Source organism: Ursus americanus, chromosome 20, assembly GCF_024610735.1.
Source record: "Ursus americanus isolate L20-20 chromosome 20, mUrsAme1.1.p, whole genome shotgun sequence".
Lineage (NCBI taxonomy): Eukaryota > Metazoa > Chordata > Mammalia > Carnivora > Ursidae > Ursus > Ursus americanus.
In genome coordinates, this window is record NC_142146.1 from 54483847 (window position 1) to 54508996 (window position 25150).

Below are 25150 nucleotides of genomic sequence, written 5' to 3' on the forward strand. Positions count from 1 at the left end.
TTTGAATCAAAGTTACCTAAGAAACAGCCAGTACGAGAAGAACACTCTAACCCGCCTCTGTCCCCCTGGAAGCAGAAAATAAATCTCCTATGTGAAATGTTCTCTTCCTATATCGGAAGGGTAGAAGGCATCCTTGTCACTAGAGATAGAGAATTTGGGGTAAGGAAGGCTATATAAACAAAACATGTTACTTCTTCACTAATTTACTGCCCCAAGCCCAAACCCCCTTATCTTGTCAATTCTTCACAAATGTATTAGTTCCTTGTCTGAAAGGTATAAAAGCTGCTTGCTTCTTTTCCTTCTTGGAGTCTCATATTTTTTGTGGGGCTCCTGTATGTAGGAAATTAAATTTGTTTTCTCCTGTTAATCTGTCTTATGTCAATTTAATTATTAGGCCTGCCAGAGAATCTAGAGGGGTAAAAGGGAAAAGATTTCCACCCCTACAGATTCATATTGTATAAAGACTTTTTGTGATTTGCTTTCTTTTCTTTATTTAAAAGTTCATAGCAGCTGTATTTGTAGTAGCCGTGAACTGGAAAGAAGCCCCATGTTCATCAATGGGTGTGTGGTTAAATAACGTGATATATTCCTGCCACGGAATGCTCCTTAACATCAAAAGTGAACAAACTATTAATATATCCAGTAACTTGCATAAGCCTCAAGGATATTATGTTGAGTGAAAAAACCTATCTAAAAAGGTCACAGACTGCATGGTTCTAGTGAAATAACATTTTTGTGGTGAAGGAATTGTCCCATAGATGGATATTTTTTAAATTGAATTATAGTTGACCCACAATATTATATTAGTTTTAGGTGCTGTGATTTGCTTTCTTCACTTCATGTTTACATTGTCTTTCCAGATCTTTAGAAATGCTGAAAAATATGCTTTCATGGTTGCACTGGGGATTCCATATGTGGAGATGCTATTATTTATTACCAGTTTGGTATATGGGGCAGTTAATTTTATTTTCCTATTATAAATAACACTAGAGTAAACATCTTTTATGCAAATTTTTGAGATCTTTTCTGATTATATCAATTAAATTCTTATATAAATAAATTACTTAAAATAAGTTCCTAGGGGCTCCTGGATGGCTCAGTCAGTTAAATATCTGCCTTCGGCTCAGGTCATGATCCCAGGCCCCTGGGATCGAGCCCCACATCAGGCTCCCTGCTCAGCAATGAATCTGTTTCTCTCTCTCCCTGTGCCCCTCCGCCTGCTTGTGCTCTCTCTCAAATAAATAAATAAATAAATAAAATCTTTTTTTAAAAAAAAAGTTCCTAAAAATAGAATAAATTTTTAAAAATAAATTCTTAGAAGCGAGATTGCTAAGTCAAAAGGAATATGCATTTTGAGAAATATTGCTGACCTGCCCCCTAGCAAGTTGTGTCAATTTACTCTTCCTACCAACAGTGTTTGTGTCAATGAGCAAATCATCCAAGGCCTTGCACATTTTCTAACAGACTTTTCTTTCCGCCCTTTCTTCCCAGTACATTCCTGCATGAAGCCTCTACTTCAGATCTGCCCTCTGTTCCAGTTACATTGTTTTGTTCGGTGTCTCTCAAACATCCCGCATGGGTACCACCTCTGGGCTTTTGTCATACCTTTTTAGAAATGTCTTCCTCCTCTTCTGCATTTCTGAGTCATATTTCCATAATTCAAGTCCCAAGCCCTCTGCAAAGCCTTGCCTGATTGTCCAATTTAGTAAACGAAACTCCTTCCTCTGAAGTTCCTCTACCTTGATGGTCGGTGCCACTCATTTTCCACTTGTCACCTGTTATGATTTGTCTTTTAATATATGTCTGCGTTGTTTCCTGAAGGACTCATATCGTACAAAATCACATTTAAAAATCCCTTATATTACCCATAGCATACACAAATGTAGCTTTGCATATGTAACTATATTGTGACACATATTACATATATATAATAACATATAGTATAAAACTCCAATGAGGGATCGTAATGAACCCTCCCCCTTATTCCAGTCACCACCACCAACAAAAAACCAGGTGTCCCTATCAGGGCTGTCCCACACTCCAGGAGGCTCAGACCTCAGCTTGCTTGAACTTAAACTTCCTTTGTGCTATTTTTATCTAAACTATAAAATGATAGGGGCTCTTTTCCACATAGCACTTAAGGAATAGCTAAATTCAATTATAAATCATAAAATCATGATAAGAATAATCTGGTCAATGTCTAGAATCAGGAATCAAAATTAATTTGACAAAAGATAATATATACACACTCAACAACAAACCTAAATATTTGTTTTTAAAAATACTTAACCCGAATGGTATAGGAAGTCTAGATACTGTTAGTGATCAAAAATTATAGCTCCTTCAAGAAACACTGAGATGAAAAACATGTCAAAGTCACATTATCTAAATAATTCACTACATAGTGCAAATATACTATAAGAAGCTGAAAATTCTACCATTGTAGGTTGCATTTAGATATGACAGGCACTGCTTCCTCATAACTAAATCTTTATAACTAGATCATCAAAGTATCTTGTTAACATTCCTGGCCATTTTGGGAGAGAAAGCAGATGAGAAGATAGTTAAAACAACATTTGTCGTCCTTCACAGTTCATAGAGGCCATCCTCCTGCTGGAGGAACGTGAGCACACTTTCCGTAGACGTCAATCGTACAGATGGAGAATTAGAGACCTCGGGAGACGAAGGCTGGGTGACAGCCACACAGCCAGTAAGTGGGCTCCCTGACTCTCACAGCCGGCTTTGTCCGCTTCTCAGTCTGGTTCCCTCTCAGCTATAACTTGTACTCCTACTGCATAGTAGGAGCAGGTTTCCGGTGTACGGGCCTCACCCCAGCCTCAGGATCTTTGCACTTTCCATTCTCTCTGTCTGGACTGTCTCATAGACATCCACTTGGCTTGTTCCCTCACCTCCTTCAGTTTTCTGCTCTGATGCCACTTTCTTTGTGAGTTCTTCCCTGATTATTTAAAATCCCAGTGACCCTCACCCTCACACACATACCCAAGAATTTCTCTGCCTTTTTCTTGCTTTATTTTTCTCCAAGCACTTATCAGTCTCTGATGTTATATATTTATGTGTTGACACTTGCAGGTAAGCTCCACAAGAACAGGAATAAAAATTCCTAATAAAAATTGTTCTGTTCCTTGTGGTATCCTAGACCTAGAGCAATGGATGGCATCTAGGAGACAACAAGTATTTGTAGGATGTATACAAATTAAAAAAATAAATCCATGTAATTTCAAGTTTGAATTTATAGCACTACGATTGGCTTCTGTGGCGGTAGTTTGAACAGCCTGATTTCTAGCTCTGAGGTTTTCATTCATTCATTCATTCATTCGTTCACTGTTTTGCTTTTCTTCACTTCCTTTATCACTGCCTGAAACTTTATTATGTATTTATCCATGTACTAATTTATCGTCTGTCCCTTTACCTTACTGTAATATAAGCTCTAAGAAGGCAAGGGCTTTGACTGTCTTGTAAAGGCTCTATCGTCTCACAGAAAACAATGCGTGGCACATAACAGATGTTCAAGAAATAGCTCTGATAAGATAATAAATCTGTAAGTGTATTCATTTAAGAAACATTTATTGAGCACCTCCTACACACCTGGCATGACCTGTCTTTAGTTTTATGAGGGAGAAAAACAAGTCAACAGGGAATTGCAACACAGGTAGGATTTACCATGGAAGCGGGGAAATGTGGAGATACCCCTAACCTGATTGTGAGGGGTCACAAAAAACTTTCCAGCTGGGATTGTCCTGAGCCAAGCTTGGCGGTGACAGCATATGCAAAGGCACTGAGTCAAGCAAGACAAAGTGTTGGAAGTGCAAATACTTTGATATTAGACCGGGCCTCTGGGTTGGAGGAGAAGGGGTCAGGGGAAGCTGGAGAGCCAAGGAGCTTGTGTGACATGCCAGTATGCGGGTCTTGATTCTGAGGTTAGTAGAAGACTTTAAGCAGGGATTTGACACGAGTAGATTCTCTTATTCATCTCACTGTGGCATCTGAAAAGAAGGACAGGGCAGCAGAAACCACTGCTCCTACCAGATCCACGAAGTCAGCAAACCGGAAGTCAGCAAACCGTAGGCGTGAGCTGGGGCTCTACCAACCGATTAGGCTCCGCCCTGACGGTGCAGAAAGCCAATCACAGGCCCAGCCGTCTGCAAGTGGGCGGGCTAGACTGTCCCGGGGCTCTGTGGGGACATTCAAACCCCACGACAGTGCTTGCTGACAGCTTATGGGTGTCTGAAACGCCCGCCAGGAGCTTTCTCACTAGTGTAAAACCTGGAAATAAGCAAAGCTGTAAAAATCTAAATATCTTGATAAGCTAGTAATTCACATTCTAAATAACTCTAGAGAGTAATAGAAAGATTAAAAACTCTCCTTTCCCTACTTCAGTCATGCATGCAATTTTAAGTAAGTAACACATGCAAATATTATATTTAATATTTGGAGGAGATTTTTCTAAATAATTAGCTGGGTAAGCAGAAGATAAAAGTGATAGTATGAATCAACTCTGACTGACTGTAGTTTCTTGAGACCCTATGGTAATTTGTGTCAGCAAAACCAACTTGCACCTGCATGTAATAGGGAAATAAATAATAGGGGGCCTATAAATGTACATTGGGGCAGAGGGATCTGTGCCTCTGGGGAAAACTTCCAGCACAGTGAGGGGAAAATCTTAGTGAAGAGCCTGTGTCCATTCATTCAGCTCACCTGTAATTGACCCTGCATGTGAAAAGCAGTTTTAATTCTCTAACAGGAATCAAGGCTGGAGGATAATAAATAGACCCACACAAATGCATTCAACTTATCTTTTTAAGAAACTGAGGTCAAATTCCCACAACATAAAATTAGCCTTTTTTTTTTTTTTATATAGTTTCTGGAGTTAGACTTTTTTTTTTTTAAGATTTTATTTATTTATTTATTTGACAGAGAGAGAGACAGCCAGCGAGAGAGGGAACACAAGCAGGGGGAGTGGGAGAGGAAGAAGCAAGCTCCCAGCAGAAAAGCCCAATGTGGGGCTTGATCCCAGAACTCTGGGATCACGCCCTGAGCCGAAGGCAGACGCTTAATGACTGAGCCACTCAGGTGCCCCAAAATTAGCCATTTAAAGTGACATTGAGTGCATTCACAGTGTTGTGCAAATACCATCTCTGTCTAGTTCCAGAACACTTTTATCACCCCAAAAAGAAACCCTATACCTGTTTAGTAGTTGCTTCCCATTCTCCCTTCCCCCCTGCACCTATGTGTAGGAATTCACTCATTCAGGATGTTTCATAGACATGGAATCACACAATATGTGACCTTTTGTGTCTGGCATCTTTCACTTAGTATCATGTTTCAAGGTTCATCCACCCTGTAACATGTAGCGTACTTGATTGCTTTTTTATGGCTGAATAATATTCCATTGTGTATTCCATATTTTGTTTATCCATTCATCGATTGATAGACATTTGGGCTGTTTGCACCTTTTGGCCACTGTAATCTTGCTGCTGTAAATATACATGTGCATGTACTTATTTGAGTACCTGTTTTCAATTATTTTCCACATATACTACTAACTGATTTTTGGCAAAGAGGCAAGGCAATTCAATAGAGTTAAGATAGACTTTTCAACAAGTGGTGCTGGAGCAATTGGACATCCATAGTCAAAGAAATAAACCATGACTTGCCCCTGATAACCTTACATGAAAATTAATCCAAAATGGGTCATAGATTTAAATATAAGATGTAGGGGTGCCTGGGTGGCACAGTCGTTAAGCATCTGCCTTCGGCTCAGAACTCTGGGATCATGCCCCACATCAGGCTTCTCCACTAGGAGCCTGCTTCTTCCTCTCCTACTCCCCCTGCTTGTGTTCCCTCTCTCGCTGGCTGTCTCTCTGTCAAATAAATAAATAAAATCTTTTAAAAATATATATATAAGATGTAAAGCTGTAAAAACTTTTAAAAGGAAACTGATGCAGGCACTCTGGAAAACAGTATGGAGTTTCCTCAAAAAGTTAAAAATAGAGCTACCCTATGACCCAGCAATTGCACTACTGGGTATTTATTCAAAGGATACAAACATAGTGCTTTGAAGGGGCACCTTCACCCCAATGTTTATAGCAGCAATGTTCACAATAGCCAGATGAATGGATAAAGATGTGATATATAGATAACATATATATATGTTCACTCAGCCATCAAAAAGAATGAAGTCTTGCCATTTGCAGCAACATGGATGGAACTAGAGGGTATTATGCTAAGTGAAATAAGTCAGTCAGAGAAAGACAAATATCAGATGATTTCCCTCCTATGTGAAATTTAAGAAATAAGACAGATGAACATCGGAGAAGGGAAGGAAAAATAAGACAATATCAGAGAGGGAGGCAGACCATAAGAGACTCTTAACTCTAGGAAACAAACTGAGGGTTGCTGGAGGGGAGGTGGGGGGATGGGGTAACTGGGTGATGAGCATTAAGGAGGCATGTGATGTAATGAGCACTGGGTGTTCTGTGCAACTGATGAATCACTAAATTCCACCCCTGAAACTAAGAATACACTATATGTTAATTAAATTGAATTTTTAAATAAAATTTTTTTAAAAATCCAACAACAAATAAACAAAAAAGTTCTAAAAGAGAACACAGGAGAAAACCTTTCAGACCTAGGGCTAAGTGAAGGGTTCTGAGCCATGACACCAAAGTACCAACCACAAAAGGGAAAGTGGATAAATTGGACTGCATCAAAATGAAAAACTTTTGTGGGGACCCTGTTAAGGACATGTAAAGACAAGCCACAGGCTGAGAGAAAATATTTTAAACCACGTGTTTGACAAAGGTCTTGTATCTAGAATAAACAACAACAACAAAATCCTCACACTCAACAGTAAAAAAAAATCCAATTCAAAAATGGTCAAAAGACTGGAAGAGATATTTCACCAAAAAGGAGATATGGATGGCGAACAAGAGCACAAAATATCATATCATTATCCACTTGGAAAATACATAGTATAACCACAGCAAGATATCACTACTCACTTATCAGATGAGCTAAAATAAAAAATAGTGATAATACCTAATGCTGGAGAGAATGCAGAGAAACTGGATTTCTCATACATTGCTGGTGGGAATGGCATAGCCTTATTCAGGAAATAGTTTAGCAGTTTCTTATAAAACTAAACATGCACTTACCATAATGAGCTGATGATTGCACTCCTGGGTATTTACGCCAGGGAAGTGAAAACTTATGTTCACACAAACGTCTGTACATGAATGTTTATAGCAGCTTTGTTTGTAAGACTCCAAACTGAAAACAGCCAAACTCTGGTACATTCGTCCTGTAGAATACTACTCAGCAATAAAAAGTAATGAACTATTGATACATGCAGCAACCTGGATGTTTCTCAAGGGCATTATTAAGGAGGGCATGTGATGCAATGAGCACTGGGTGTTAATCTCAAAAAGTCAAACTCAAAAGGTTAATACTTCATAATCTCATTTATATAACATTCTCAAATTGACAAATCTATAGAGATGGAAAACAGATTAGAGGTTGCAGTGGGGCAGGGACAGCTGTTAGGAGGGGATGTAAATATATATGGAGTGGACGAGAGGGTTCCTTTGTGTTGATGGAACAGTCTGGTACGTGGATTGTGGTGTTGGCTACATAAATATATATACTTGGGATTATGCATGCATATATTACATAGAGGCACACACAAAATGAGTGCATGTAAAAATTGGTGAGAATTGAACACGATCTGTAGTCTAGTGAACAGCATTGTATAAATGTGGATTTCCTGTTTTGATATTGCATGTAAGATGTCACCATTGGGGAAATTTGGATGAAGGGTACTACAAGGATTTCAAAATACAAACTTAAAAAAAAAACTAAGTAGTGAGTAAAAGTGCTTGTAAAAAACTTAGAAATACCTGTATTTTGTCTTTTGTTTTCTTATTATTATGTTATGTTAGTGACCATACAGTAGATCATTAGTTTTTGATGTAGTGTTCCATGATTCATTGTTTGCGTATAACACCCAGTGCTCCATGCAATACGTGCCTTCCTTACTATACATCACCAGTCTATCCCGTTCCCCCACCCCCCTCCCCTCTAAAACCCAGAGTCATAGTCTCTCATAGTTCATCTCCCCCTCCGATTCCCCCCCTTCGTTTTTCCCTTCCTTCTCCTGATCTCCCTGCTATTCCTTATGTTCCACAAATAAGTGAAACCATACGACAATTGTCTTTCTCTGCTTGGCTTGTTTCACTTAGCATAATCTCCTCCAGTCCCGTCCATGTTGCTGCAAATCTTGGGTAATCATCCTTTCGGATGGCTGAGTAATACTCCATTGTATATATGGACCACATCTTCTTTATCCATTCGTCTGTTGAAGGGCATCTTGGCTCCTTCCACAGTTTGGCTATTGTGGACATTGCTGCTCTGAACACTGGGGTGCATATGGCCCTTCTTTTCACTACAACTGTATCTTTGGGGTACTTTGAACATATAAATGGAAGTGTGATTTTAGGCCTTGCTCAATATTCCAGGTGAGTTAGAAGGAGTCCGTGCCTTCTAGGTGCTTAAGTAGTGGGGAAGATAGTTCAGTGAATAACACATTGTCTCGTAGGAGGTGAGCATGTAAACGACAGCCTGTAGTCTCTGAATCAAATACATTGATCAATTCCAAGCAAAGTGTGGCAGGAATTGAGAGGAAGGAGATTTTAAAGTAGCCCAAGAGGCTGGGAGAAATTTCTTAGGGGAGGTGATTTCTGATATGAACCTTGAAGGATGGGTCTGATTCTGAAGGTACAGAGGAGAGTAAGGAAGTTTTCCATGTAGATCTTAGATTTTTTTTTTTTTTTTGGTTAGTATTTCAAAAATCAACCTTCTACTTTTTCCCCAAACTTACTCTTGAATGCTTTTACCCTAGGAAACTAAATGAGTTTATACATGGTAAAAACGCACCACAGGGACTGGCTTGAAATGTGCTTCTTTTGAGGCTCAAAAGGTGTTTCACGTCACTTCATAGTTCTTCAAAGAGAAGTACTTTGAGAGAGAACTTAAGTCCTGGGTCCGGGCCACATACCTAGAGGTACCAAGCTGCAGTCACATAGCTGGGAGCCCTGCCAAAATAAAAGAGTATTTCTTCCATCCTCATTGTGTTGTTGTTATTGTTGTTGTTGTTTTTATCGAGAAGAATTTGAAAAATGAATCAAAATTAAAAAGCAAGTACTGCTGACAATAAAGAATATTGCCCCAGGTAGGGACACAACAGGCCATTTGCAGTTAATCGAGTCTTGATTCTGTATTTTCTTGCATTTACTTAAATTTGGGCTCCAGCCCAGAGGAGCCCAATTCCAAAGGAAAGCGAAGTGCCAGATATAAATAGGCCCAGACAGAGCACCGGCAATTTATTCTATCATTTGTTGTGACGAGGAACTTGCATTTCACTTTGGCCCTGCCTTACCTTCTTGGCAAGTGTTAACTCTATTATTTACCTCGTGAAGTTTTCCTCTATTTTTGCAAACGTGAATTTGTACCTTACAAAGATGATTGCAAGTCCTTTCGACTCTCTGTAGAGAAAGGACGCCCTCGCGGAGCCAGCCGTGAGGGTACACGTACGATTACAGACAGAACCTGGGTGTTTGGTTGAACGGAACCCTGGAGATTACCTTATTAAACAACCTCATTTTGCAAGTGAGGAAACTGAGACCAGAAGAAAACGTTCCTTGTTGCAGAATAAGTAGTGTTCAAACTTTTCGTGTCTTTGGTCGTTCAGTACATTCTGAGCACCTATGAGCCAGATACTGCTCTGGGTGTGTGGGACATAGGAACCCGCTCCCAGGTTGCTGACAGAAGGGCTTGTGAAGGAGGGACTAGAGAATTAAAAAGTAAACAAGCAAACTTCCGATTTCATCACAGTGTCAAGTACTGTAAGGAGAGAAGTCCTGGGAGAGTTACTCTCTGATGAGGGGGGAGGGGCACAGAGAGGGCCTTTTCCAAGAGCTGACGTGTAAGCTGAGGCCTGAATGATGGGAAGGGGACATCTGTGTTAAGACATTGGGGGAGATTGTTGCAGGTAGAGGAGGAGCTGAAGCCCTGAGGCAGGAAGGTGCCTGGCAGTTGCAAAGAGCAGAAAGCAGATGAGCTCATAAGGAGGAAGAGGTGCTGGTAGGTGGAGAGGTTGAGGGTTGAGACCCTACAGGCCTTGTAGTCCTAGGGGGGGACTTTTGAGATGTTGCAGGTTTAAGCGAAAGAGTTGCAGGATCTGGTTTACATTTTTTAAATAGTTACATTTTTTAAATAGTGTGGAATGAATGGTAGAGAAGCAAGAGCAGAAGCAACAAGACTACTGCTACAGTCAGGCCAGGCAAGAAGGTTATGGCCCAGAATAGGGTGATGGCAGAGGTGAGTGAGGGAAGTGATTGCATTTAGGATATATCTTAGGGACAGAACTGTTAGGACTGTGGTTGAATTGGATATGGGTATGAGGCCAAATGAGAGTGATCAGAAGGACTGAGGTTTTTGACTTGAGTAATTGGGTAGGATCATTTCCTGAGATGGGGGAAGTCTGAAGAAGAGCAGGTTGGGGAGAGTGTGGGTGGGGTGAGGAATCATTTATCAGAAAAAAATAAAGAGGCATCGAGAATGGGAAAAACAGGACTAGATCCATTTTGGTAGAACAATAAATGAAGGCCTCACTCAGAAGTTGACATTTCAGGTGAAATCTGAAAGGTGCAAAGAGCCAGCTAAGAGAACATTCCAGATAGAGGGAACCACAGGTGCAAAGGCACAAGGAAAGAAATGGCTTAGCAAGTCAGAGGTAAGTGAAAGGAGCTATTGTGACTGCAGGGCAGGGAGTGAGACAGTCAAAAGAGTGGTTTCTATTTTTTGTACTGCTCAGGAACAAGTTTAACACTGTAACATAGATGTGCAAAAAGAAATATTGCTTTTTTTCCCTCTATCACTGACCTAATTTTCCTCACAGCTGCAACCCTGAATAGGAGTGGAGACTGAAAGAAGGGACTAGAAATTTAAACCTGCCCATTTGTGGTATATTCATTGCTTTCGGATAACTTCACTGCCTTTGCAAGGTGTGTGTGTGTGTGTGTGTGTGTGTGTGTGTGTGTGTGTGTGTGTGTTGGGGGGAGACTTTGGGTCCACACACCAGTTGTGTACTGCCTTCTAGCTCCCCTTGCCTCCATCTTGAGAGGAACCAGAACTCCGGTCATGTACTTGTCTATCCAGTCAGGTGACATGTCTTGAGAGAACTTAGTCTGTTCTCTGGCTCTGTCGGCCTGGAGGTCTTTCCTACAGACTCACCCCTACTTCCATTTCCTCTGATGCCACAGTTCCTTCTCCCTGAGGTTTGAGAGCTCCTGTGACTCCCAACTTGAGGTACTTCTGAGTCCCTCATCATTGTTCTGTGGCATCTTTACTGGCAGCAACATCATCTCACATTCTTCATGAGGCTGTCAGGAAGCTCTGGGGCTCTTCTGTGTCATATGGCAACCAAGGAAGGCTATGCTGCCATTTTTACTTTGTTGTAGTCTTTCATTGCTGGTGCTCTATGTGGTGATATCCTCTCAGAGTTGTAAATGGGAAGTGGCAGCAGCTCCTCCACACTTGACTTTCTTCTTGACGCTTGTTCTGTCTGATTCCTGCCCCACTGATGTTATGGTCCGGGGAGGTGTGATGATGACCCATAACACATATACATCTGACAACTGGCTTTCTCTACCTCTCTTCTTTTTCTAGCAAATTCTCTGACTGGAAGGGGTAGGTGTCCTTCTTCCTCCTTATGGTAGTTTCAAAACATATCTGCAAATTCTTTGATACTCTTTCCATCAAGAGGTGGAGTCTATGTCACTTCCCTGGAAACTGGGTGGATGTGTGTGTCTTCCTTGATGAAAAGAAGATGGCAGAAGTGATGCAGTGTGACTGAGGCTGGATTAGAAAAGACTGTGCTGCTTCTGCCAGTTTCTCTTGAGACTCACTCTGGGAGCTTTTAGCCACCATGTGAGAAGCCCAGCTACCCCGAGGCCACCATCTGGGAGATTATGAGGGGAGAGGAGAGAGAGAGGGAGAGGGGTGGAAGAGATCCGAGGAGCTTGAGTTGTTAGCTGTTCAAGTACGCCAGGCCAGGTGCCAACTTGCTAGTAAGAAGGCTTCAAGGTGATATCATTTCCAACCACTGACTGCAACCTCAAGGGACAATCTGAGCAGTAAGCACCTGGCTGAGCTCATTCAATGTTCAGATTCATGAGCAAAATAAATGATTACTCCCATTCTTTTGGGGTGGTTTGTCAAGAGATGATTGGAGTACTTACTCACTCCTCCTGGAGCTCGCATTCTTACCGGTATATTTCTTCTGCCTTAAGTAATCTGTACTCTGTGGTGCATAATTAAGCCGTAGGTCCAGGCCTTCAAGTAGAATGACCAACTACCCTGATTTGCCTGGGATCAAGCGGGTTCCTAAGACGTGGGACTTTCAGTGCTAAAACCCGGGAATATCCTGGGCAAATTGAGATGAGTTGGTCGCCCTACTCCAAGGTTTGCTTTAAAGCTGAAGAAATTTAGAGATTTTTAGAATTATTGCATCACTATGAATTTTAATAAGAAGCCGCTTTAGGCTTAGATGCTGACCCATTGTTCTAGAGGGTATCTGTCCTCCCAAAGGGAGTCAGTGAGTAGGCTAATGCAGGCAAAGATAATTATAGGATCTGAAAATATTTCAAAAATGTCTCCTACAGATGGAGAAACTGGATCCAGACAAGGTCACTGACTTTTCCAAGGGCAGAGAGTGACAAGGCCATAATTTGGGATACAGATATTTGGACTTCAGTCAAGGGCTCTTACCTCCATGTTATGTCATTTCCAGTCCTCATCGATATTTACCCTGTGAGTATGGTATAATAGTGAATCCTGGATACTGTTTAGGCTGAAGGAGAGATGTTCTTGGCAGTGAGATAGTTTACCATCTTCAGTTCTAGGCAGTGCACAGATTAGACTAAAATCTAACCTGAGCCATACCTGGACAAACTGAGAACCAGAAAACACATCTTGCTTGAAACAAAACCCTAAACCAAAGACAGGTCTGTTTTGAAATGGAGTTTTACCAGTTGCATCAGAAATGTTAGTAAAAAATTGTAGGCCCTGGTACTGCTGTCTCAGAAGAAGCTCAGTGCACTTTGGGTCCCAGTTTTAGGGCTCTTCTCGAAGGTAAAGGACGGGGCAGCTTCCAGCCGGTGGCAAAGCAGGTGTAACTAGATGTGGGCCAACAAGTGTTTCTGGGCGTGTCTTTGGCAATGAAAGCCAGGCTGCTTTAGCAAATACATAGGAGGCTGGTAACTATCTGCTCTGCCTAGAGCTGAAGATGGAGGGCTAGGTGGGAGGAAGGGTGGAGAAGGAGAACATTACTTGAGGTCTGACTTGGCAGGAAACTGCCATTAGGTGCTTGCCCCACCTCTGTTTAGAAAGTGTATGTGGTATGCTTGGGTGTGGGCTGTGTGTGTACCTAACCACTAGAGTTGAGCTTTTATCAAAGAAAGCAAATTGCTCACTGATAGGACTCCAATGACATGGCCACCCCAAAGCCATACGCATCCTGTCCAAGGGATCCAGGAGGAAGCTCTGTTTTGACCGGCAGGGCAATATGGTGAGGAGGCTGTGAATCATACATCGTTAGGTTCGGTTGGCATGTGAGCAGGCATGAGCTGCATTTCATTCAATGATTATAAGATAAAGCCCTATGATTTTGCACAACCCAAGAACTCATTCAGGAGCAACTGAAATTAGTTTTAAAGGAAAGCTCTTGGGATGGGGTACTATTTTGAGATTTTTAACCTTTTCTCCTTTTCTGTTCCTCTTTTTTCCTCCTTCCATTGAAGCAGTCAGTTAAGTTTGTTCTTTGCTTCCATGCGGGCTTATGGTTGAGAGGAAAGCAAGTCTAGTCTGCTTGTCTTCTTGCCTTTGAGAGCAGAGGTGGGAGGGTGTGGGTCAAAAAGGCACAGAAACAACATATTGGCCAAAAACCCAAAAGAAAAAAAAAAAAGATTTCTCCAAGATCAGAGAGAGATTTCCCAGGACTGGAAAGAGAGAACATGAGGAGAACAGAGAGCTCTCAAGACATGAGACAGAGAAAAAACATGCCCTGAATCTTTCAACATTCATTCACCCAATTCCTGTACACACCATGCACTCTTCTAACAGCACTGAACACATACGTAATGACCCTTGCCCTCGTGGCACTTACATTTCAGTGACAATCTACACATACGGGACTTGGATCTGCCAGATGCTATTCTAAGTGCATGGCGTGTATTTACTTCTCAGGACCCATCAAATTAGATACTGTATTCCCAGCTCACAAGTGAAGAAATTGCAACATAGAAGGGTTACATAACTTGCTGATCTTACAGCTAGTGAGTATCAGAGGCTGAATATTGGACCCGGACAAGCTGGCTTCATTTCTCTGAACTGCTTGCTTAATTTCTAGGCCGGGCTTTGGGAGGGTGGCAAGACACTCGAGTTGAGAAATCTGCTTGGAGCAGTTTCACAGAGACTCCCATGCAGTGGGAGGTTAGGGGAGGTTAGGGAAGCAGTGAAAAGACCCTGAAATTCTAGGGACTGACGCCTGTGATGATGGATGTCTCTGAGTCAGTCTTCCCCTGACTGTGTTCCACTGCCCCAAATTCTGGGAGGCCAGCACAACCAGAGGGGAGGAGCCCTGCTCTAACGCTGCCTTGCCTCTTTGTCCGGCAGGATGGGAGCCCCAAACAGAAATTAAACTGAGTTAAAAGAATACAAATGATAAAATAGATGATGAAAAAATAATGAGAAAGAGAGTAAATGTTTTTGTAGTCCTGAGTCTGTAGACTAAGATCCAGCTGTGTATTCTGGAAAGTGTGGGAATTAGCGAAAACTGTATGCTACTGGTGGGAGGAGTTACAAATCCCAATCCCTGCACACATTTCTCCCCCCGTCCCAGAACTGGGGCACTGTACAACGGGGACTAGGATTTCATGATTGCTAAGATGGAAGCCCGATCAGGTCAGAATTTTCGCTTATTTATTTAAGAGAAAAGAGTTGTTAGAATTCTATATGGGTGTGGTGCATTCTGTGTGCCTACCAACATGCCATTAAAAATGCATAATATGTAATATGTAGAATATTACCCTCTAGTCAGTACAAATATATCAATCAGGGTATTTGGTTCTGTCACGAAACACAAGGCAGGATCTGCAGTAGAGTGTAAATTCTGCAGTACACAGTTTAGAATTGAACTGTCTGGGGTTGGACCTTGTGTCACCTGCCTTGTCTGTTCCTAAACAAGCCTAAGGCATAATTTAGAGAGAGAAAGGACAATGATGTTTGTCTCAGTCTCCTGATTTGTAACAAATTACCACAAACTTAGTACCTTAAAACAGCACCACTTTATGCTTTGCAGCACTGGAGGTCAGAAGTCCCAAATCCGGTTCACTGGGCTAGTCCAGGTGCCTGAAGGCAGGATTCCTCTGACAGTTCTGCAGGGAGAATCCACTTACTTGCCTCTTGCAGCTTCTCTGGCTGCCTGTATTCCTTGGCTTAGGGCCCCTTCCTCGTCTTTAAAGCTCATCACTCCAGGGGACACCCGGCTGGCTCAGTCAGTAGAGCATGTGACTCTTGATCTCAGAGTTGTGAGTTTAAGTCCCACATTGGGTGTAAAGTTTATATTAAAATAAATAAATAAAAATAAAGTCCATCACTCCAGTCTTTGTTTCGGACACTGCATTGCCTGCTTTCTGACTCTGACTCCTGCCTCCCTCTTGTACGGACCGTTGTGATTATATTGGGCTAATCTGGATAATCCAGGATAATTGCTGAGTTTCTATTGATCAAATTCCCTCTTGGTCTGATTGATGCAAATGTCAAGTAGTGACGGACAGTCTTTATATTGCAGTTGTGTGAACCGCTTTTAAATAAAGTAGCATGGCCCCTGTTTCGTATTTTATATAGCCCAGAATATGTTTTTATTTTTCTGGGTACATATCCAACCATTTTGAACTCAATAAAATTTGAACTTGAAATATCTCAAATACAATGTCACTCATCAAAGAGGAGACAAAATTTTACACAAATTGATTGTGTTTACTTATTATAAGCTATACTGGTTTTCTCATTTGAAACCCCAATAATTCTTTGAGTATGTGTTGTCCTCTAGCTTGGGTATCTAGTGCATGGACACCCCGTCTGTGAATTCACTCCTAGGTGGTTACCCGCTTTTTCTTTAAAAGAGAGAACTACGCCTGACTCCAGTAAGTGCTCCTGTAATATCCTGCTCATATTTCAACTGCTAAATTCAAGTCATTCTCGGGGCCCCCCGGCTGGCTCAGTTGGTTAAGCCAACTCATCACGTCATGATCCCAGGGTCCTGGGATAGAGTCCCACGTCGGGCTCCTTGCTAAGTGGGGAGCCTGCTTCTCCCTCTCCCTCTGCCTCTCAACCCAGCTTGTGCTCTCTCTCTCAAATAAATAAATAAATCTTAAAAAAAATAAATTCAAGTGATTCTATTATCATTATGTGTCTGTCTATGCCATTGATTGCTGGGCTCTTTAGGTCATGTTTCTATCTTCAATCTTTATATCCAACACAGTGAACATGGCATCTGAGGTTTTGCGAGTCCTCCACAAATATTTGTTAAATGGATTTTTTATTAAAGGAAGAACCACACTTTATTTGTTTCCATGATGAGAGCTTTATGTCGTTTCTGGTTTTCTTTTCCCTTGCATACCAGAAAACTCTAAGCCAGATTGCTCTGTGACAACAACTCTCTCATCCTAATTCTAAAAGATATTTTGCTTCTGTTCTTATTTTTCTTTGAATTAACCTGACTACGTATTTTTATTGTAAGTAATGCCAAATGCTTTCTAGAACTCCAAAGGATGTAACTTATAAATAACATATTTGGCAAATTTTGATTCATCCGGGATTTATGTTTAAGGAAGACCGATGCCTTTCACCATAGTGAGCCTAATCACTATGATGGTAACAGTAAGAAAACCAACGTGGGAAGGTGGTGTGCATTGTGCTTAGCAATAGGAAAGACAAATAGGGATCGTTCAAAGAATTGACTGCTGATGTGGAACTTCAAACGGGTGCATTTCTATGGGGAGAGTGGCTGAAGTTGTCTAGCACAGGTGGATATTACGGCACTAGAAGAATCGTGTTGAAAAAATTTATTTTACTTTTAGTTATTTAATAGTTGTTTTTTAAAAAATATCTGGGAGAAAGAGAGAAGGACATAGAGAATCTAAAGGATTTCTCAGAGGAAAAGGAATATTATAAATCTGGTGAGAAAGCTGCCCAGTGGTCCAATTATGAGAAAGGCAGACGGAAGTTCCATGTACCAAGGTCAGACAGAGTCAGAAAGGTGCACCTCAATCACAATGAGAGAAAAACAGTATTTGAGACTGGGGAATGGTCGCCTGGGCTAGTTACAGGGACATCATCAACAAGAATATTGTTTTGCAAAGTAAGGAGGATATTCTCTGTCAAATTCCTCTTGGTTTTGTTACAGGCTTACCAAAAGGCCTAGGGCCAGAGTGAAATGGGGAACAGGAAACAACAGGAGAAAAGAAAAATCAAAAGGCTTGATGACAAGGCAAAGCTTTATTTATTAAAGTTTTTACTTTGGGAAATTTGAGAAAGTAAAGAAAGTTCAGCTTTTTTTTTTTTTTGAACTGAAAACTTACCTTTCTAAATGAATACGAATAAATGGAAGAGTCAATGAAGAAGCCATCATCTCGTCATTATGTGGGTCAGTATTCACTCTGGTGTCCAGAAAGATCTGGTTTTGTTTTTTTAATCCTGATGATAGAAAATTTTCCAAATTTTTACTAAAGGTTAAACAAAGGTAGTTCAACCTTTAGTAAAAAATTGTTTTTTCCAATTGGTCCAACACTAGACAAGCTTTGCTCTTATAAATAAACTCAAGGGGCACCTGGATGGCTCAGTCTGTTGAGTGGCCAACTCTTGAGATTTTAGCTCAGGTCATGATCTCAGGGTCATGGGACAGAGTGCCCAGTGGGGAGTCTGCTTGAGCATTCTTTCTCTCCCTCTGCCCCTGCCTCTGCTCACGTGCTCTTTCTCTCTCTCAAATAAATACATCTTTAAAAATAAATAACTAAATGAACTCTAGTTTTAAAATGAAAAGTGTACTCATTTAAAATGTTTTTGTTGGGGCGCCTGGGTAGCGCAGTTGTTAAGCGTCTGCCTTCGGCTCAGGGCGTGATCCCGGCGTTCCAGGATCGAGTCCCACATCAGGCTCCTCCACTGGGAGCCTGCTTCTTCCTCTTCCACTCCCCTGCTGTGGTCCTTCTCTCGCTGGCTGTCTCTCTCTCTGTCAAATAAATAAATAAAATCTTTAATAAATAAATAAATAAATAAATAAATAAATAAATAAATAAATAAAATGTTTTTGCTGTTCAAAGTTGGTCGGAATATCCCAATATTGGTAAGTGGGAAAGGAACGTGCCTATGGAAAGTGCTGGGGTCTGTAAGTGGGAAAGGGTGCTCCAAGAGGGTTGGCTGGGCTTAGCTGTAGTGACAGCTCTCACCCAGCTGCTCTCAGAAGGCACAAAACATTTAGCCTATCTGAACCATCCCATAATCATGATTAACATTTAATCATGAGATTTCACATAAAAAACCGCATTTCTGATTTCTCTTGAAAAACCTGATAGCATTCCACCATAGCAACTATCGCTGAGTAGGACCGAATAGCTGCTGCTCATTTGGGACAGGGCCAGCTCCCCGTCGTCCATCTCCCTCCCACCCCTCTGTTCTCTTCAGACATGGAGGCAGAGTGTCAATTGCCATCCACCCATGAGACTGCACATTTGTTTATCTTATGGTGGAAGTCATAAGACACTAGAACATGTCTTATACCCGTGTCCATCTCAAAAGTGTGATATAGACCCAGATGCCACATAATTCAAGAACAATGGGAGAAAGCAAATCTCCTCGTGGAAGTGAAGATTATCCTAGGATTTTCATATGCATGTAAAATAAATCTGTATAGAAATCACCTGTCTGTTTTACTCATTTGTTCCCTTGCAGACTTTGGGTTTAAAATGCCTGGTTTAGCTTTTGTAGCTGTGATTTCATCTTTGGGTACAGATCACCCCTGAGGCTAAAATAATATGTTCTTTTTCCAAGAGACAGTTCCCTTTTCTTTCTTTTCAGTGAAACTCTGACTTTTTATGGTGGTGAAGTTACCACAGCTGGGTCTATGCCAAAAATGTTAACCACATTTAACCCTTACTTCTCAGCTCCCCATGTTGCTAATCGTATAACCCAGTCCTGACCAATTAGATGTAGGCAGAATATGCTGATGAGCTGAGGAATTTATTTTCCTGTAAAAGGGAACAGGTGCAGTTGGTTTGGCCCTTTACTGTTACCCTTTTCTTCCTGCTTTGAAGCGGACAAGTTCTCTGGAGATGCAAAAGTCGTCTTGTACCCACAAGGAGACAGCCACGGGGGCAAAAGTCAATTTGTGAAGGATATTGAGCAGAAATAAAGCAAGAGTCTAGGCCCTTGGGTGCAGGTGAGTAGCTAAACCAATTGCCATTAACTACCTAGGTTTGATTATATGAGACAAATAAAACCCTTCGTTGTTTTCATCATGGTTGTTTGGCTTTTCTGTTCCTTGCAGACATAGGCATTCCTAATTGATTCATTCTTCTCCCCTCCCCTCCATTCATATATGCACAATGCTTCTCACTATTTCTATACTTCCCTCGTCTCCCAAATTATGTCAACACCCCAATTCAGTTCCTACTGGACGATGTTTGCAAGGCATGATACTAGCATTTGGAATGCAGGGTCCTATAAAGATGAGCAAGACAAATTCTTTGTGTTAAAATGTCTTGTTATCCAGAAGGGAGAATTAGATAGCTGCACACAGTAATTGCAACACAAAGTAGAGCAAAGACAGTGCACAGGTTGTTATGGAGCATTCAAAGCGGGGCTGACATAAATGCCATTGCACCTGGCTCCTGGCTGGAGTCATCAGGAGAGATTTCTCGGAGAAGGTGGAATTTGAGATGAGCCTTGAATGTTGGATAACATTTTAGAGGACTGCTTTCTAGCAAGAGGTACTGGTAGGAGGAAAGGCACAGAGGCAGAAAATGCAGAACATGTTGGAGAGTGAAGGTTCTACAGCCCCCCCCCCCACAGACCCACTGGCCTCTTTGGTTCTTCTAGTGAGCAAGCCAGTCCCAGCCCTGCACCCTCACATGTTCTCCTTCTCCTGCTCATGGCTCTCCCTTCTTCTCCTGTATGTGGCCATCTGGGACGGTTGTTTCCTTAGAGAGGATGTCTCTGGGTAGCCAAAGTCAAGTCCATCTGCCATTCTTTCTCTTGTACTGGATTCTTTGCCTTTACAAAATTTAGATGCTCATTTGTTTAGCATTGTTAATATTTATTAAAGACCTGTTGTATTCGAGACATTGACCTCACCTAGTAGCTGTATTAGTGAATAAAAAAGTCAAGGGGCACCTGGGTGGCTCAGTTGGTTTAGTGTCCAACTCTTGATCTCAGCTCAGGTCTTGATCTCAGGGTTGTGAGTAAAAAAAAAAAAAGAAAGTCAAGCCTCATGTCTGTACATGCAGGTAATGAGACAGATGATTAACAAACATAAAATTGTTACGTATTGTGTTAAATGCTAGGAAAGAAGTAAGGGTAATCTGGGAGACACCTGGGGGCTGGCAGGAGATAAATTCTGTTAATGACAGCACCTACTTCAGAGGATTTTGTGACAATAATAAAGATGATATACATAAAAAACTAAATAGAGTGACTGGCACATAGTCAGCACTAAAATTAGTAATTAAAAGTTTGTGTGAGTAAACTTTTTATTGCTACATATATGAGAAAGAGCACGAATCAAAAGTCTATAGCTTGGTGAATTTTTAAAAGGGTTATTTATTTATTTATTTATTTATTTATTTATTTATTTATTTATTTCAGAGAGAGAGAACACGCGGGGGAAGGGAGAATGCTTGAGCAGACTCCTTTCTGAGCACGGAGCCCGACACAGGGCTTCATCCCAGGACCTGGAGATTTAAAGTATATATTCCTTTGAAAATATTGATATGCAAAGAAATAGTTTTGGGTCTATTTTTAAAATTTGGATTTGACCAATTAATTAAAATTAGAAGTGTTGTTTATATTGTTATAAGAAATATTAATTCTTGTAAGTCTTAACTGAGACTTAACTTCTACAGAAATGATTGCTATACAATGTATCAAATGTAAACAGTAGTATAGCAAGAAAATAAGTGGTCATAAATAATTACACAGCAAAAGGAAAAATCAACAAGGTGAAAAGACAACCTATGGACCAGGAAAAAATATTTGCAAACCATACATCTGATAAAGGGTTAATATCCCAAATCTATCAAGAACTCATCCACGTCAATAGCAAAAACCCAAATAATCCAAGTAAAAAATGGGCATAAGATCTGCACAGACATTCTTTCCAAAGAGAATATACGAATGGCCAGCAGGTACATGCAAAGATGCTCAACGTCACTAATCGTCAGGGAAATGCAAATCCAAACCACAGTGAGGTGTCACCTCGTGACTGCTAAAGTGGGTGTCATCAAAAAGACAAGAGATAACAAATGTTGGTGAGGATGTGGAAAAAAGGGAACCCTTGTGCTCTGTTGGTGGGATTGCAAACTGGTACAGGTACTGTGGAGAGCAGCATGGGGCTTCCTGCAAAAAATTAAAAATAGAACCACCATATGATCCAGCAATCCTACTTCTGGAGATATATCCAAAGGAAACAAAAACATTAACTTGAAAAGATATCTGCGCCTCCATGTTCATTGCAGCATTATTTACAATATATATATATATGAATATATGTATATATCATACACAATTTATATACGAAAATTATTCAGCCATAAGAAAACAAGGGAATCCTGTCATTTGTGCAAACATGGATGAACCTTGAAGGCATTATGCTAAAAGAAATAAGTCAAACAGAGAAAAACAAATACTGAATGATCTCACTTATATGTGGAATCTAAAAAAATAACAACAACAACAAAAAAAAACCCAAGCCAAATTTATAGAAAAAAAGAACAGATTTGTGATTACCAGTGGTGGGGGGTGGGGAGAGGGGGAATTGGAAGAAGGTGGTCAGAACTTCCAGTTACAAGATAAATAATTAGTAAGGATGTAATGTACAACACGGTGACGATAGTTAATCTTGCTGTATGATATATAGGAAAGTTGTTAAGAGAGTAAATCCTGAGAGTTCTCATCATAAGGAAAACAATTGTTTTTCTTTTCCTTTTTATTCTGTATGTGATGATGGATGCTAGCTAAAATTATTATGGTAATCATTTCACAATATATGTAAGTCAAACCATTTTGTGATGTACCTTAAATTTATACAATGATATTAATTGCATCTCAATAAAACTAGAAACAACAAAAAGAATTTAACCAGTAGTAATAATCCAGACTCCCTTTTCAAAGATTCTGCATACACAAAGAATGGGAAAATATCATTATAAGATTTTGCATCATACAAAAGCATTTGATCCTAATTCATCATCATCAACACCCCTTTCTTCTCCAGTAGTGATGGACCTAGGTTCTCTCATGTCAGTTCAGTAGGTTTATTACGTGAGCCATAACGCACCCATGTGTGCAGGGTAGGTACTGAATGCCAACATCTGCGGAAGGCTGCTTTAGTAAGACACAGGATTTCAGTGTTGTAATCATTTACTAGGCTTTTCCTTCTTTTTTTCTGAGATGGATCATGCTATCCTCCTGGTGTTTTTTTCTCCAGGTGGAATGGATGAGTTGCAAGGTAGCCAAGTCGTGTCCCTGGCTGCTAGGAGAGGCGATAACCGAGGTGAGGCCCGAAAGCCATTCTGACCCCGTGTGCTCCCAGGGGCGGGATGACGTCGGATGCTCTGGCGGCAGCAGCTTGCCGACACAGACCAGTTTCTCTAGCATCGCCCTGCAGTACCTTCACCTTTAGCTGAAACTGCCGATCCTGCCCCAACAGGGCAGTCCCAGTCTCAGCTGGGCTACGCTCTCGCCTGCGGCTGTAGTGTGTTGATTTTCATTGCTGCGTAGTATCCCATGGTGTGACCGTGCCGCAATTTATTTATCCATTTCACTGTTGATGGATGATTTTTAAATGTTTGCCATTTCACCAGGTTGCGTCTCCACACAGGGTTCAGAAGAGTTTTGTCGGATGAATGGATATTGAGTAGTGATGTGGGATAATACTGGAAAGTGAATTCGTGCCATATTGTGGAGAAATGTAAAAGTCTGGTAAAAAGTTTGCAGTAATTTCTTAGGCAAGAAGATTTAGGGGGAAGAGGTTAAAAGCATGAACTATGGTGGGGATGCCTGGCTGGTAAAGCATGCCACCCTTGATCTTGCGGTCGTGAGTTCGAGCCCCATATTGAGTATGAAGTTCACTTAAAAAAAAAAAATCATGACCTATGGAGCCAGACTATTTGGGTTTAATGGCCAGTTCTACTTACTAGCACTTTTTAGCTGTGTAACCTGGAGCAACTTACCTAATATCTCTGCCTCAATTTCTTGATCTTGGGGTCGTGAGTTCGAGCCCCATATTGAGTATGGAGTTCACTAAAAAAAAAAAAAAATCATGACCTATGGAGCCAGACTATTTGGGTTTAATGGCCAGTTCTACTTACTAGCACTTTTTATCTGTGTAACCTGGAGCAACTTACCTAATATCTCTGCCTCAATTTCCTTCTCTAAAACAATGGGTGTCATAGGGAGACTGTAAAGATTAAATGAGTGAATAGTTAGAAATCGCTTGGGCCAGGATCCAGCACACGGAAAATCGTACAGCAGTGATTGTGAAGTAGAACGAAGGTCTCCACTGTTGGTGTTTGAACAGGAAGTGGTATTGTTGGAGCAGAGTGAGAGGCTGGACCAGAGTTCCAGCTACGGCGACTGTTCTTATCAGGAGGCTGACGGCCACTGACCCAAGGGGTGTTACCTGTGTCAGAAACGCTAGCGAGCAACTCACAGGCCGAGAAACTGCTTGAAAATGGGCCTGGCAAAACCATAGTTCAGATTCCATTCTCTGCCTCAGCAGAAAAGCTGTGAGTGGGTGGTTTGGAATTATGACCTGTAATTAGAGAACTTTCATCTTTTATAACCATCAGTTAACGAACGGACGGTAGTTAGAGAGGCGGAATTCCAGACCAGCAGAAGAGGGATTTTTTTCCTTCCCACTGAAATGACACAATGCAAGAGTCTCCCTCTGCCCCCTGGTCTCTTGAGATTTGCAGGAATTTCCAGCAGAAGTTTCCTGCCGTGACGTTGTCTACATTGTGCTAGGTTATCCCGCTGGAGCCAAACTACAGAACAGTGAATATGTAGGAGTCTGGGAAGAAACAGATGCTACACTCCAACTGCGTGATTTGAAAAGAGTTTAAGAAAAGGACCGTTTTACAGAATTAGGAGATCTAACAAAGGTAGTGAAGAACCCTGAGACTTGCGAACTTGGGAAGATCTGACCACCCTAGACCTGGGCAAGGAGAGCTCACCAGCACCCAGAGAGGGCTGAGGACAGAAGCTGTGGGCTTTGGTACAAGGGACATCCAACCAGTGGTTCCCTGGTAAGGAGGGAACTGTGAGAATGCATCCTGGACATTCCTCTTATCCCGCCCTCCCCACTCTGCCAGTTTGCCCATTGGTGGAACTTTCCTGGAAGCCGGAAGTCACAGGAGTCCACTGACACAGTTCATTAAGGTCAGCCTTCCCAAGACACAGAGCAGATGGAGTCCATGGAGGCTTGGACCTCAAGGGATAAATAATGGGTGTCCCACAGAAACAGAAAACCATGGCATTGGCCAAGCAGCCATTTTGCTACTTTCAGGGTCAACGTAATCTCATAAAACAGCTATGATTAATATGAATAGTAATAATTGGCACAGTAAAAACGTGCCTTTTGTCTACTGGGCATCCCCTGTGCCAGGCACGCGCTCAGTACATTGCATGCTTTAGTTCGCCAAATCTTCACAATATTCCCATAGTTAGTGTCACTGCTATTTTGCAGATTAGGAAAACTGAGGCATTAGGGAATTAATGGACTAGCCCTAAGGACCATAGT

General features: G+C 41.3%; 1 protein-coding gene across 1 annotated transcript in view; it reads left to right on the forward strand.

The window, feature by feature from the left end:
• The window catches only part of OTOL1 (otolin 1), a 196013-nt gene that overhangs the window by 31344 nt on the left and 139519 nt on the right, over positions 1-25150 (forward strand). Inside the window, exons 6-8 of the mRNA XM_087870325.1 lie at positions 12741-19573; positions 20998-21096; positions 22838-22903. The gene's annotated coding sequence lies outside the window, so the exon portion shown is untranslated. The remainder of the gene's footprint in view (positions 1-12740; positions 19574-20997; positions 21097-22837; positions 22904-25150) is intronic.